Consider the following 16,369-nt stretch of genomic DNA (forward strand, 5'->3'; position numbering starts at 1 on the left):
ATACAGATTCTATATTTTCAAAACACAGGTCCTATTTGCAGATTCTGTTGTTTCTACCCTTAAAAGGAATACTTCTTTTTGTTTCCTTTTTATTTATTTTATTTATTATTATTTTTTTTTTTTCATTCTCAAGTTAGTTAACATATAGTGTAATCTCGGCTTCAGGAGTAGAATCCAGTGATTGCTTTCTTATGTGTGACACCCAGTGCTCATCCTGAAAAGTGCCCTCCTTGATAGCCACCACCCATTTAACCATCCCCCACCCCCATCAACCCCCAGTTTGTTCTTTGTATTTAAGAGTCTCTTATGGTTTGCCTCCCTCTCTGTTTTGATCTTAGTTTTCCTTCCCTTCTCCTCTGTCCATCTCTTAAGTTTCTCGAGTTTCACATAGTTTCCTTTTTACAATGATGTATGTTGTTTTTCACAGATATCATTTATCAACTTGAGGTGCTTTTTAAAAATCATGAATTGATGTTGGTTTTATCAAAGGCTTTTCTCTGCACCTATTGATATGGTCACATAGCTTATCTCATTTGATCTCTTAATGCAGTAAATCAAATGTATAGATATGCAAATATCAAAGAATCTTTGAATTCCTCTGACTCCAGCTTGGTACGTGATCATAGCCTTTTATCTTTTTTTATGCGCAGTTGAATTCAGTTTAATATTTTGTTAGAACTTTTCATCTATAGTCATGGGTAAAATAAGGTTCTCATTTCCCTCTTATAAGCTGTTTTTATCTGGTTGGTTATCAAAGTTATACTGGCCCCGTAGGATGACTTGGACAGCATTTCCTCTGGAAGAGTTTGTGTAAGATCGGAATGATCTGGTTCTTGAAAATTTAGAAGGCTTCTGTAAAATCTTCTGGACCTGGTGTCCTCTTGTGTGAAGATTTTTAATTACACCTACATTTGTGTAGTAGTTATAGGACTATTGGGGCTTTATTTCTTCCTGAGTCACATGTAGTAGTAAGAGTTTCTAACAGCCCCTCTATCTACTCATGTCTTTCTTCTTTATCATTTATGACATTATCTATTTATAACTGTTCTTTTTCTTTAAGCGATCTACCAGAAGTTTGAAAATACCAACTGTTGTGGCCCCTGGATGGCTTAGTCAGTTAAGCATCAAACTCTTGATTTCAGCTCAGGTCATGATCTTAAAGTTTCTGGGATCAAGTCCCGCTGTTGGGCTCTGCACTGACAGTGCAGAGCCTGCTTGGGATTCTCTCTCTCCCTCTCTCTCTGTGCCTGTTGCCCTGCTTGTGCACGCTCTCTCTCAAATAAATAAATAAATAAATAAATAAATAAATAAATAACAGACCAGCTTTTAACTTGGCGAGTCTTCCTATTGCTTTGTTTTCTATCTGGCAATAAGTGGTCTTTTGTTATTTCCTTTTTTAGACTTTAGGGAGCTCTCTGTTTTCTCCTAACTTCTGAAGTTGGAAACTTAGCTCACTGATTTTTTTTGCTTGCTTTTTAAAAAAGATACAAGTATTTAAGGCCATAAATATATATATTTATAAAAACATAATATAAATATAAAGGCTCTGAAGCATTCTGTTAACACTACCCACAACCTTGGTGGGATAAATCCCACAATATAATATAATATAATATAATATAATATAATATAATATAATACCTCAATTATAAATCCCATATAATTGGTTTTATATATTACTAGATTTCATTGGCTGTTCTTTTGAGCATTTTTGTGTTAATGTACCAGCAGGCATATTGGTCTATAGTTTTCTTGTGATCTGTGTCTGGTTTTGGTATCAGAATAATACTGACTTCATAGAACAATATTTGGAGTATCTCCCGTTCTTCTGTTTTTTGGAAGAGCCATGAAGGAAGGTGTTAGCTTTTCTTTTAATGTATGGTTGAGTTCGTCAGTGAAGCTAACTGGGCCTGGGATTTTCTTTGTGGAAAGTTTTCAGATTACTAATGAAATTTCTTTACTTGTTATTGGTATATTCAGATCCTTCTCAGTGGTCTCTATCTACTTAGGAATTTATCCATTTAATACAGTTTGTCTATTTTTTTGGCATATGCTTGTTCATAGTATTCCCTTATCATCTTGCTTATTTCTGTAGAGTTGTTAGTGGTGACCTCTCCTTTATTCTTGATTTTAATAATTTGTATCAACTCCCTTTTTATCTTGGTCAGTCTAGCTTAAGATCTGTTGATTTTTACTAATCTTTCCAAAGAAGCTACTTTTGGCTTTGTTAATTTTCTCTATTGTTATTCAATTATTTATTTAATGTTTTGCTGTCTATTATTTCCTTTCTTCTGCTTGCTTTGGATTTCTCTTCTTATCTCTTAAGGTGGAAGATCAGGTTATGGATTTGAGGTCTTTCTTCTTTTTTAATATGGGAATTTATAGCTATTAATTTCTCTACAGTTACTGCTTTAGTTGCATCAAAAGTTTTTTTTTAAATTTTTTAATGTATATTTATTTTTGAGACAGAGAGAGACAGAGCATGAGCGAGGGAGGGATAGAGAGAGAGGGAGACACAGAATCCTAAGCAGCTCCAGGCTCTGAGCTGTCAGCACAGAGCCCGATGAGGGTCTCGAACTCACGGACCATGAGATCATGACCTGAGCTGAAGTCGGACGCTTAACCGACTGAGCCACCCAGGCGCCCCCGCATCTCATAAGTTTTGACATATTGTGTTTTTGTTTTAGTTCATCTCAGTGTATTTTCTTTATTTATTTTCTTAATGTTTATTTATTTTTGAGAGACAGAGTGTGAGCGGGGAGGGGCAGAGAGAGAGAGAAAGACACAGAATCTGAAGAGGCTCCAGGCTCTGAGCTGTCAACACAGAGCCCAACGTGGGGCTCGAACTCACAAGCCATGAGATCATGACCCGAGCCGAAGTCGGATGCTTAACCGACTAAGCCACCCAGGCGCCCCTCAGTGTATTTTCTAACTCATGATTTCTTCTTTGGCCAATTGATTACTAAAGAGTTTTTTGTTTAATGTCCACAGATTTGTGAGTTTCCCGAATTACTTATTGATTTCTTCTTATTTCATTCCGCTGTGGTCAGAGAACATACTTTGTATGATTTAGTACTTTTAAATGTACTGAGTCTTGTTTTATGTGTAACATGTTATATCCTTGGAGGGTTATATCCTGGAGAGAGTTCCACGTGTAATTGAGAAGGATACATTTTCTGCTGTCATTGGAGGGAGAGATCTATACATGTCTGTTCAGTGTAGTTGTTTTTCGGTGATATTCAAGTCTATATTTCTTTATTGATCATCTAGTTGTTCATCTATTATTGAAAGTGAAGTATTTATTTATTTTTTTTAATTTTTTTAATGTTTTTATTTATTTTTGAGACAGAGAGAGATGGAGCATGAGCAGGGGAGAGGCAGAGAAAGAGAGGGAGACACAGAATCTGAAGCAGGCTCCAGGCTCCAAGCTGTCAGCACAGAGCCCGACGCGGGGCTCGAACTCATGGAGTGTGAGATCATGACCTGAGCCGAAGTCGGACGCTCAACCGACTGAGCCACCCAGGCGCCCCAAAAGTGAAGTATTTAAGCCTTCAATAATTACTATTGAATTGTCTGTTTTTCCCTTCAACTCTGTGAGTTTTTGCTTCATGTATTTGGGGGCTCTATTGTTAGGTACACATATTCTTATTATAGTAGCAACATCTTCCTGATCATTTACTTCTTTTTAAAAAAAAAAAAAATTTTAGTCTGTGGGAGAGTACAAGCGAGAGAGGGGCAGAGAGAGGGGGACAGAGGATCTGAACCAGGCTCTGTGCTGGCAGGCTGATAGCCACAAGCCTGATGTAGGGTTCGAACTCATGAACTGTGAGATCATGCCCTCAGTGGAAGTCAGACGCTCAACTGACTGAGTCACCCAGGTGCCCCCCGATCATTTACTTGTTATTATTAAAACATGCCCTTCTTTGTCTCTAGTAACAATTTAAAATCTATTTTATCTAATATTGGTACACCCACTCCATCTCTCATTTGGCTATTGTTTGCATAGCTTTTTCAGTTCTTTTACTTTCAAGCTATTTATGTCTTTGACTCTAAAGTGTGTCTCTAGTGGACAGCGTATAGTTGGATGATATTTACATAACCATTCTGCAAATCTCTGTCTTTTGACTAGAGTGGTTAGTTCATTCACCTCAGTCCTTGGACTTCCTGGTTCTATCTACACTTACTCCCCAGTGATATCATCCATTCTTATGGCTTTCAATATGATCTATGTGCTGGTGACTAGACCTGAACTCCTCACCTGTTTATCTGTGTCCAGAAGGATAACTAATAGGCATCTCGCTCTTAACCTGTCAGTTAAGTGAAACTGAGCTCCTAATATTCCCTAACTATTCCTTCTGCAGATCTCTTCAACTCAGTTAATAGCAACTTCATTCTTGCCACTGCTCAGGCTAAATTCCTTGGTGTCATCCTTGACTTATGTCTTTCTCTTACCCCCAAATCTCATCCATCATCAAATCCCGTTGGCTGTGCCTCAACATATATCCAAGATTCGCTCACTTAGCATCGTCCTACTGCCACCACCAGGTCCATCCATAGCTCTACCTGCCACAATCTGTTCACCCAGCCTCTCCCTTGCCCTCCTGCAGCTCATTCTCAAGAACAGAGAGATATTTCTTTTCTCAAGATCCTCAATGGCTTTCCAGCTTGCTTACATTAAAAACCAAAGCCTTACCATATTTCACATGATCTGCCTTAATTACATCTCTGACCCCATCTCTTGATTCTCTTTCCCTTATATGCTCCATGGTAGTCCCTCTGGCCTCCTGCCATTCTCTGGATTCACTTCCACCTAAGGACCTTTGCACTTGCTGCTTCCACTCCTGGGTGCATGAGGCATTTTCTGTTGTCATTGCTGTATCCAGTGTCCAGATTAGTGCTTGGCGCACAGAGGACACCTGGTAAATATTTGTCGAGTAAATGAGCAGATGCACTGAGTCCTCGCTCAGCATGGGCTTGGTCCTGCCCTGATTTGACTCCTATGGATGTCTACATCATAGGTCTTAGGCAGTGAGGATCCCAAGGCAATGGCTGGGGCAGAAGCAGAGCTTCCATAGCGTTTCCGCTCACTTGTTCTCCCCCAGCCAACACCAGTCACCCTCTGTTTCAGCTACAGCCACTCTCACCCTGCTCCAACCCACGTGGGACACCAGTCTCCCAGGGGAATTGCAGTTGCCTATGTGCTGTCGTTTTGATTCATATAGCTTTCTTTCTACAACCCAAGGTTTGTTTATGGTAAGAAAGCCAAAAGCCCATGCTCAGTCTCATATTAGCAGGAACCAGAAACCCTCCACCTGCTAGCTGGTGTTTCAAGCCCTTATGGTTGTGTTACAGGGGATGGGAAAGTGCCACAGGTGGTGCACTGCAAAAGTCCACAGGGTGACTTTCACATGCATATGGCAGCCTCAGGAGGGAAAGGTCTTACTTGAGGACGGTTGTGATTTGACATTGGAATCCTAGAGGTATGGCATATCTCAAACGCTGATTTCTGTCATCAAGAGAAGTTTTTGTGAGCTCTTCAGAGATAATGTTCTTAGGGCTAGTGTCTCTCACCTACAGTTTACTTGGTTGGCTGATGCTTCCTCTGACTGCTTACGCTTTATCCTCTGCCCTTGTTCCGGGATCCCCTTCTCCAGATGGTTCTCTTGGGTAGATTCTCAAGATGATCCAGGCTGGTTCCCGGCTGCAGGGTCCACATCTGGCCCACAGGAAACTTTGGAAGCAGACCGTTCCCATCCCAGCCACTTCCTCTAGCTCTGCTGGAGCAGCCAGGGCTGTGGTGATTCAGCTGAGGTCATTAGACTCATGACAAACTTTTCAAGTGGCTCAAGGTTGTCAAGCTCCCACTGGGAAGCACCAATATCCAGCACCCCAACAGCTTACTCGAAAGAGCTTTTCATCAACTCCCTCTTCAATCTTTCTGAACAGTCTTGGCTTTGCCAGTGGCCTGGAGGTGACAGGGGAGAAGGGCTAATCTTGTCGGGACCCCTTTGGACACCTCCTGCACCGAGTTCTGCTTGGCTGGTGGAGCCCCCGCACCGGGGTGTCAGAATATCTGGACCTATTGTATTGTTCTTGTCTTTGAGCTTTCTGTCACAACTTTGAAGACCATAGGAAGAGTCGCATTTAACATCTGGTCACACATCTGAAACAAGACAGTTACCAACAAAAGGAGGATGGAAAAGAAAGGCTGAGTGTTTTTACTGGTGTGAGCAAAGTGAAAAAGAAGCCCGTGGCTAAGCCAAAACTCACTGTGCAGGAGCACAGACCCCCAAGTGTTGGTCTAAGACACTGCGAGGTTGGACTTTTCCAGATGGGTTTTCGATCGGAGTTTGTTCATTTCCCAGGAGATGAACATCACACATGTGGGAAGCTGAATAATGACACCCCCCAACAACAACAAAAATGCATCCACTTCCTAATCCCTGAAGCTTGTGGTCTATCACCCTTTACAGCAAAGGGGACTTTGCAGGTGTGATTAAGGAAGGTTCTTGGAAAAGGAAGAAGGGTCCACGAGCCAAGGAGCACAGGGGGCCTCCAGAAGCTGGAAAAGGCAAGGATGTGCATCCTCCCCAGAGTGCCTGGAAGGAACCACCCTGCTGACTCCTTTGTTGTAGACTTCCGATCTAAGGCCTGTAAGAGAGGGAACAGCTGCTGTTTAAAGTCACTAAGTTTTTGTGAGTTACAATAGTGACAGCAAGCTAACGCACACGTGTTTTACTTGCATGAAGGTAGGAGTATTCTCCAGGCACCCCCAGAAGTCAGAGAATGGACTGTACAGGTAGGACAGTGTTGGCATGCGGGTGCTGGGTGCAGGTGGGGGTTCAGCTGTGTCCTACGGATTTCCAGCGGACATGGAGGGAAACCTGAAGCACTTGAGTGTTGAGCAGAAACTCCGCCACCGGCAGGTTTAAGGATGAGTTCCTCGCGTCCACAAAACCAGCCTCCAATCCCTTTTCGTTTCTTTTTACAACACAGTGAATGGCGACACTTGAATTGTGAGTGACAACAACTGTTTACAGTTTGAAAACCTGCACAATAACCCATGAACAGATTGCGTGTTTGAACTCAACGCTTCATTGATCTTACCCCGTTTGCCCAACAGGAAACAAATGTTTTAAAGCAGAGTAAAACTTTGGCGTTCCCGGTAGCGTTTAACAATTGAACCCCATCTGTTCAACAAAAGCTTTAATTGGAAACTTGTTGTCTTTGGTTGTATTGAGGGAATTCTTTATCCAGCCGAAAGAAGTTCACATTAATGTTGCCCTGTGTCTCAGGTCTTAGCAGACCAGGATTACAGAACAAGGGCACATGTCCTCTTCGTATTTATTGGTGTGGCACAATCCCCCTGGTCTGCTCGATGCTATAAATTTGCCCACCTCACGGTGCCCCCAGTTACTTTTCAGTGTTTCTGATGGGGGCCCCACTCTGTCCGCTGCAGGCAGCGCGTGGGCCCCTCAGATCCAATACCTGTTGCCCGTAGAGCTCCCTGGCAAACCCACACGCATCATGAAGACAAGGTCTCCTCTGGGAGCTGATGTTGGCGGCTCGGTGCCGAGGTGCTGCTGGCCTTAAGGTACAGGCAGGAGAGTGGCTCCCCCCACCCTGCTCTGCAGCAGCACCTGTCCCCCTCCCCACAGGTGCTCAGACCCCACCCTCAGCCACCCCGCTCCGAGTCCTCCCTGCATCCCTCTGCGGGAACCTCGTACATGGCCCGAAGGAAGTGTGGCAAGGACAACCCCCTGGGGCCCATCCCCCCACCGTGACAGCTCCTCCCGATGACCCAAGCACACCACGTGGAAGAACTTGGGTCACATCAGTGGCCCTTGACACAGGGGCCCTGGGAACTTCAGGAATCTTGATGCTCAGGCTGTATCCCAGACAGGTTCTGCCAGAACCACGAGAGACCTGCAGGGAGATGACGTGGTTTTCACAACCGCCCAGGGGATTTTTCCATGAGCTGAGGTAGATCTCGAAGATCAGCAAGAACATGGGATTTCTGGCACGGATGGTTTCTTCAATTTTCTTTTCTGTAAAATTAAGTATGGTGAAAAGCTATATATATATATATACATATATATATATATATACATATATATATATATATATACACATATATGTATATAGATATATATTTTAATTAGACAGCATGATATAAATCACAAGGAGACAGCAGAAGCCTCTGGAATGAAGCCCCCATGTCTTCACGGAATGATCTGAGGCAGCAGCCGGGGCCCAGGGCTGCGTGAACGTTTTGCCTGGTGGTTCTGGGCAGCCCTACCATCCCTCATTAGCCCAGGCTGGTCCCCGTTTGTCAGACCTGAAGGTTTTGGGATTTGGATGTTCTGCTTAAGAAGACAGACACAAAATGACAAATCAAAGTTAGGTGCAAAAGTGGATGCTTACTTAAAAGTGGGAGAGGAGGCCTGAACAGTAAATTCCACGGTAAAGAACTTCTCCGACTGGGCTGGAAGATCCCATCATCAGTGGGCTCCGGGCGGTGCCGCTCAGCTAGGCACACGCTGAATGTGCGTCCATCCCTGTGTCCTTGTGTGTGGACAGCCAGTACGCTGGCCTTAAACCCTCGAGGAGGGACTCGCACGCTCTACTTTCGCTGGGTTCTAGAAAGCTTCCCCTGCACTCGCACGCGGCAGGGGATGGGAACCGCGGGCTGTGTGCCCCTCCGATAGGGCAGCGTGCAACTCCATCCGAGCGAAGCCGCCTGTATGCCTGTGCTTCAAAGACGTGCCCACACGCCGTGGGTGGGCCAGTTGTGCTGACGCTGGCTCTCAGGCAGCAGGTGCTCAGCCCCTGGGAGCCAGCTTGACAGCCAGGGACTTGCTTGAGCTCTCCTTCCTCAGTGTCTCATGTCCGTCAGGAGTCTTCTCCCACAACCTCATTCTTCTATTTTCCTTCCTTTTTCTTCTGCTTCCTTCTGGAAGTACTAGTAGATGCCAGAAACCGCTTGGGCACTGATCATCGGGTGTCTGGCTGACTCAGTGGTTGGATGTGCCAGGGTGAAGGGACCCATCAGGTGTAGTCGGCAGCAGCTTCCTTGGCCGGGGGTTGGGGGGAGGGCTGGAGAATGGATTTCTGTACCGTGCGCACAGAAGGTGACTGTGAGGTACACGTTTACCCGGTTGAGTCGTGTCCCCCCAGATTCCTGTCCACCTGGAATCTCGGGGCAGGGCGTGCCCTTATTTAGAAGTGGGGTTTTGCAGACATAATTAGGGGGAGTTTGTACTGAGTGGGTGGCGGTGTCCTTACGAGAGAGGAAGGGACACACAGAGGTGCACGTGGGGGCACAGGCCCAAGTTGGAGAGGCGCAGCGGCAGGCCAAGGAATGCCGAGGAACACCTGGAGCCAGCAGATGCTGCAAGAGGCAGGAAGGATCCTCCCCTAGAACCTTCAGAAGGGCCACGTCCCTGCTGCCGATGCCTTGATTGCAGTCTCCTGGCCTCCAGACCTCGAGACAATACACTCCTGCTGCTTGCGATCCACCTGGTTGGGGCACTTTGTTACAGCAGCCCCGGGAGACTCATATACGCGTGAATAAATTATTTGAAAACAAGGCCAAGAGTGGCCGGGTGCACATATACACATGGTACTGAGAGAGGCCAAACCCCCAGCCTGAGAGTTGGCACCACATGCTTTTTGACGTGGCCTTCGCTCCGCGATCGGAGGCGAGACTTAAAAGCAAACGGACGCAGGTGCAGTGACACGCTGATTGACCTTAGACCACCTCAAAGGACGCTGCGAGCCAGCCACCGTCTTGAAAACCCTACCTGAGGCCCCAGGAGGTGATGGATGTCCAAGTGCAGAGAATGCCATCGCACAGCTGAGCATTTCTCTGCGCATTTGGTTGTGTTGCCGCGTCCAGAGAAGAAACCGAGGTTTCCCGGCTGTGTTCACAGCTTTTGTGCAGCAAACACACAACGCACAGAAGCGCTCAGTGCGTTTGTCTTCCTCCGGGCTCGCCTAGCCTGCAGCCCGTGGACAGATTGCTATCACCTAAAACACACGGAACTCTTGATGTGTGCCGGAACGCCCAGCGGTCTCAGCTTTCCTTTGCTCAGCCAAGGGTTTTAACGCTGTTTATATTCTGAAACAGGATAGTTTTCTTTCCCCCACCTCTCTCTCTGTCACATAAAAGACCAGCCAGGAAAATAGCTGCAAACTGCCAGGGAAATGTAAACAAATGATGAATTTTTAAAGTCCCCCAATATACACTTTCCTCCTCAAATGAGAAAAGGAAAGGTACCAGGGGAGTCTGCTGATCACAGAAACGAAAATTGAAAACCTTCTCTCCTAGCCATCCTTAAGAAGAAACTGTACTGGCTTAGAAACAGGCGGAGACGTAAAGATCATCGACCACTAAATGCAACGTGTGAGAGTTCTTCTGGCAGAAACCTGCTGTGAGGTATCGGTAAATGGGTATAATTTTGGTGACCACACGTGTTTCTGTTATGTTTTTTACCCTTTATTTTAAATCTGCAGTAAGCCGCAACAAGTGTTGTATGCTTTTAATTAAACTCAGCATTTGGATCCTTTCTAAATAAGCAGTGCAAGATGAGGGGCGGGGAAGCAGGCTTAAACATTAAAAAGTTTTTTCTTGATTAATTATTAAATATAACCCTTAAATACTTGGGCACTTTTAAGTATCGGTGAGAGATGAATAGCGGTATTCTTGCAGCCGAGAGAGGCGATAAACCCTGAAGGCTCGTCGCCAGCTCAGAGGTGAGTCCTGACAAACTGTCCTCTTATAAAGGATGACAAATCCCAGTTAGCATTATTCATTGGCAAGCTCCGAGATCAGTTTGAAATTCTCACAGCACTTGGAAATTCACACACATTAGTCGAGTGGAAAAGATGTCAAGGACTAAAATGAAAAATAAATCATTTTTGTCCACGTCAGTGTTGTAGTAAAGGTGTTCGTGTAAGCAGAACCCCGGCCAGTGCACTTGATAACCAGTCCTCCTCGTCCCTTATTCCAGACCTTTCTACTGTGGTGTAATGTGACTGAGAGCCTCAGGCTGCCAAACCTCCCCTCTGGGCTGGCGTGGGGGTGGGCTGGCCCCGCCCAGGATCCATCTTACAGATCTCCAAACATTCTTCAGATTTCCCTTCAGATGATGGCTCATTGTGTGACCTCGACTCCCATTCCACGTTTTCAGACTTACCTACTTATAGTAAATACAGTAAGTACAGCTACAGTTTCCCTTTCTTGGACAAGTTAATGTTTTTCTCTGAAGTACAGAGAATGAAGGACTTTGTGAAGTCTGGAGTTAATAATACAAAGGCAATTAAAATACTTTTTGGACTGTTTCCACATCACTGCTATTGTGAATAATGTCCCATAAAAACATGGGAGCATAGGTATCTTTTCAAGATTCTGACTCCAATTCTTTTGGATAAATACCCAGAAGTCAGATTGCTGAATCCTATGGCGGTTCTATTTTTAATTTTTTGAAACAGCCTGAATATCCGTGGACAGAGGAGTAGATAGAGAGAATGTGGTACATACATACAATGGGATTAAACAAGGGAATCCTGCCATCTGCAACAACGTGGCTGAATCTTGAGGACATTATGCCGAGTGACGTAAGCCAGTCGCAGAAGGACAGGCACTGCCCAATTCCACTTACGTGAGCTGTCTAAAATAGTCGAACTCCCAGAAACAGAGGGGAGGCTGGTGGTTACCAGGGGCGAGGGGACAGGAGACGAGGGCACTGCCATCCGGTGGGTACGGGGTTTCCGTCACACAAGGTGAATGAGCTCTACAGGTCTGTCGTACGATACCACCCAGGGTTAACAGGGCTGGAGAGTGCACTGAATTTGTCAAGAGAGTGGGTCTTACGTTAAGTGTTCTTACCACAATAAAAAAAAAAAGTGGAAATTCTGTCAAAGTTACCTTTTTTTGTAACTGAGTCATAGCTGTTGTTTCAAAAACAGGCAAGAAATGCATGGCATCCGTTGTCTTTGAGCGTTTTGGTAAGAAACAAGGTGGTCCATCACAACCGTAGACGGAAGATACTTGTCTTCTTTGCTATCCCCACTCTACTCTCATAGCACATGATACATGTTGAAAAAAAGAAACAGAAAGGTAGCAGGACACAGAGGGCAAAGAAATTCTGTTCAGTGTTTGCTCTGAGGATCATACGGAAGCCTACTCTGTGGATGATTAAACATCACAAGTTTGGGGAATAGTCCTTTCTAATGAGGGTTTCTGCATTTTCCCCATATTTAATTAATGCAAGTAACCCAAAGGGAAGGTACCACGATTCAGTTTCCGACTAAATCTAAAGATCTGATCCAAAGATACCTGGAAACACAAAACCATTTGGAGGCTATGTGAATGCTGTCACACACCCAGTTGGTAACTGGCCATAGCATCTTAAAACCTGTTAAGGAATTGATAAGGGGGCTTCCCCCAACCCCCATTCTGTCCAAGGACCATGTGTAGGGCAAGAATTTTGTTTCTTTGAAATTTTGCAGGGACGGGAGGAGCTTGGTTTTTTTTTTTTTTTTTGGCTTGGATGGAATTGCCATGGCCTTAGATTGCCTACCAACACTTGTAACTTGCAAACGTAGAATTTTATGCATTTATTCAGAGGTCCAGCCTCAGATGTTGAGTAAGCAACTGTGAGATTGAGGCTCCAGCCTTTCCAGTAAACATACAATTTTGCTTGATGATGCAGGACTAGGGGGAGGGAGAGCATTTTCACTTTTCTTCCAAATCACTACAGCTGAAAACTACACCTGTTGGACAGCAACCCGAGGCAGGGGAGGAAAGAACAGAAGAAAGCAAGAATAGCTCTATCCATCCATTCGTCTCTTCACTCATCAAGTTCTTAGTGAGTGCCTACTGTGTGCCAGGTACTGGGCTTGTCAGTACCTGAAGCTCAAGTCCAACGCGCTTAGTTACGGCTTTGTGTTGGTATGACACAACCACGACTCCCAAAACACTTTTTTTTTTTTAATTTTTTTTTAACGTTTATTTATTTTTGAGACAGAGACAGAGCATGAACGGGGGAGGGTCAGAGAGAGGGAGACACAGAATCTGAAACAGGCTCCAGGCTCTGAGCAGTCGGCACAGAGCCCGACACGGGGCTCAAACTCACGGACTGCGAGATCATGACCTGAGCCGAAGTCGGTCGCTCAACCGACTGAGCCACCCAGGCGCCCCTCAAAACGTTCTTTCTGAAAGAGTTCTATGGCAAAGGTCTATGTGCTACTCTGACACGTTAACAAAATGTATCTCTGAAACACCAAGTATTAAAAAAGAAAATCTAGCATTAAGCTGACAAGGCTCCCTTTGCAGACACATGGCTGCCTAACCACATCTTTAGTAAAATAAATAAATAAATAAATAAATAAATAAGGCTAAAAATGCCTGCAGTAAAAGAGAGAACGCACTGTCCATGTTGCCCAGACACAACAGCAAAAGACAAAAAGCCAGAACTACAGAACTGTTAACCCCAGGCAGGGGTTACTTAGAGTCCCAGTCCCTACTAACTGTATGCCCCCCTGGGATCAGAGACAGCGAGACAGAAGCCGAATTATGAGAGAAACCGAACACTTCGCTCTCAGCCTTTCTGTCTCCTCGGCTCCCTGGTTCTTGTCACAAACAATGGGGTGTGGTACATGACAGACATACTAATCCTGAACGTGTCTTGCAGGGAATACAAGCATTTAGGGCTGGAAAAACAGACTGGCTGAGGCCAAGGGAATGAAAGCAGGGCGGGAGAGAGACTCTCGGAGGCCAGTTCTGGGGGAGGTTAGACTTGACCAGCTGCTTAGGGCTAAGGAAGTGGGAAGCCGTGTGGGTCATTTGTAGCTGCTCGCTGCTGGTCCCCTAGGATTCTACGTTCTTCTTTATGCCGTCCTGCGTGGCAGGTTCTCTCTTAATGCAGTTACCTTCTCCCAAGTGGCCTCCGTGCCCAGGAAAATCTCCGTTTTCTGGGGTGACGGGTGCTCCCACGGCTGTGTGTTTAGTTAAGCTTGGTTCCACAGAATCGAGTGAGGAGAACTATTCTGGAGAATAGGCTGTGACTCGTGCCGGGAACTGGAGCTTGTAGTAGTTGAAAGTAGCATCTAAAGCTTTTATGAGTGGGTCTGTAATCAATAGTAACTTTCAACATCTTGTATTCCCTAAATTCTCAGATAAGGCACAACATCATTTATCTTTCGGAAGTACACCCCACCTCTGGTCAACCGTCCACATACCTCTTTCCTTGTTTTTGTTTCACGGTGCCCCTGTTCCCCAAAAAATCCAGCAGAGAAGAAGAGAAAATTTATTTGCTTAGATCCTTGAGCTAAAATCAGATTCCTTGCTACAAAGCGATCTGCAAAGCATCCTTCACCCGAAAACAAATGGATTGCAGGGCCACCTGCTGGGCATTCCGAGCTGCGCACACCCTGGGTTCAAAGACCAGCTCATTTACTTAACAGCGAGCCAGGTAGTGGTCCTCAGACTGAGACACCCGGGGTCACAGGAGGACTTTTCAAGGAGGCCTCAGAGTTTTGAGGGCACCAATCCCCAGCTGCTCAAATTCTACACGTCCTCTCTCTTAGGGCGGATAGGACGGGACATTCCGGCAGGGAGCTGCCTGCTGTCCTGCTTCCCGCCTTTCCGCGCTCCTTTTAAGACAGTGTTGTAGACTGACTGTGTCCTCCCAAAACTCCTATATTGAGACCTAATCACCAGGGTGATTAGGTCATGAACGGGATTTGTGCCATCGTAAAAGAAGCCCACGAGGCTGCCTTACCCCTGCTACCGTGTGAGGACAGGGCGAGAAGACAGCTCTCTGTACAGAACCAGGAAGCAGGCTCTCGACCAGTCCCCAAATCTGACAGCACCGTGGTCTTGGACTTCCAGCCTCCCCAGCTGTGAGAAATAAATCTCTGTCATTTATAAGCCACCTAGTCTATGGTACTTGTAGCAGCCTGAACACCCCAAGACATTCAGTGCCAGGCATCATTCTAAGTGCTGTACGTTTAATTTTTAAAATTTTGTTAATGTTTATTTATATTTGAGAGAGAGAAAGGGAGAGAAAGACCCTGAGCAGGGGAGGGGCAGAGAGAGAGGAAGGCACAAAATTAGAAGCAGGCTCCAGGCTCGGAGCTGCCAGCACAGAGCCCGACACGAGGCTTGAACTCACAAGCTGTGAGATCATGACCTGAGCTGAAGTCGATGCTTAACCGACTGGGCCACGCAGGTGTCCCTAAGTGCTGTACATTTAACTCAAAAAGCCTCAAATGTCCCAAACTATGGGGCAATTTGAAATACCACCATATATTATTATTGGAGAATGCCTCCTTCATCAAGGATGCCTGTTGGCTACATAATTTGTATTATTTCAAGGGGAAGAAAATAGAAGGTCCACCTTCTGACAATTAACATTATATTTCCAAGTAAAAGAATTCCATATCAAGAGTAAATTCTGTATTTTCCTGACTTTTATTCAGATTTGTAAGAGAAACATTTTCATCAACGAACTTTGCCAAATGATTAGTAGGTACATAAATAATATTCACTTTTTACTTGGACTCAAACCCCTTCCTGGCTCTCATTTACCAATAGCTTTTTTTTTCTTTTATTTATCATGACCACATACCTATAAAAACTTTATGAACTTAATGTGTTTATATATTCTACTCTAAGTCCCCTTTTTGTTCTTTTTTTCACTGAACCCTGTCTCATTCAAGCAATAATCTCACTTATAGACACCTGAACTAATTTTTTAAAAGCCAAATAGATATGCTTAAATGATACATTTCTAATAAATTGCTTTTAATATCTAAAAATTCTTTGTCAAATGTATACAGCTGACCCTTGAAAAACATGGGTTTGAACTACATGGGTCCACTCATATGTGGACTTTTTCACATAAATACAGTATAGTTCTGTAAGTATATTTTTTTCTCTTCCTTATAATTTGCTTAACATTTTCTTTCTTCTTGATTACTTTATAGAATATATATACTTTACAGAATATAGATAGAGTATATAATACAAATAACATACAAAATGTTAACCAACTGTTTATGTTATCAGTAAGGCATCCGGTCAACAGTAGGCTATTAGTAATTAAGTATTTGGGGAGTCAAAACTTTTAAATGCGTTTTTGACTGCAAGGGGCATCAGTACCCCTAACACCTGTATTGTTCAAGGGTGAACTGTAATATATTTCCATGGTTTTTATGAGTCTATATGAATAATGATTGTAATGAGAATTTAATCCAGAAAAAAACTTTAACACTTAGAGATTTCTAGCTATAGAAAAGTAAATATTAATTTAAATTTCTATACATATTCTCTTGCAGAGAAGTGTAATAGGATCATCAATAA

At 44.3% G+C, this 16,369-nt stretch overlaps 1 long non-coding RNA gene across 1 annotated transcript; it reads right to left on the reverse strand.

Moving 5' to 3' along the window:
* Positions 1–6,299: 6,299 nt before the first annotated feature.
* Positions 6,300–15,207, reverse strand: LOC132665070 (uncharacterized). Its single transcript, XR_009603948.3, has 5 exons — positions 14,245–15,207; positions 11,930–12,075; positions 7,927–8,048; positions 6,729–7,049; positions 6,300–6,651 (listed from the first exon to the last, which is right to left on the reverse strand). It is a non-coding gene; the product is annotated as an uncharacterized LOC132665070 (long non-coding RNA).
* Between the last annotated feature and the right edge of the window lie 1,162 nt (positions 15,208–16,369).

Source organism: Panthera onca, chromosome D3, assembly GCF_046562875.1.
Source record: "Panthera onca isolate mPanOnc1 chromosome D3, mPanOnc1 haplotype 2, whole genome shotgun sequence".
Taxonomy (NCBI): Eukaryota; Metazoa; Chordata; class Mammalia; order Carnivora; family Felidae; genus Panthera; species Panthera onca.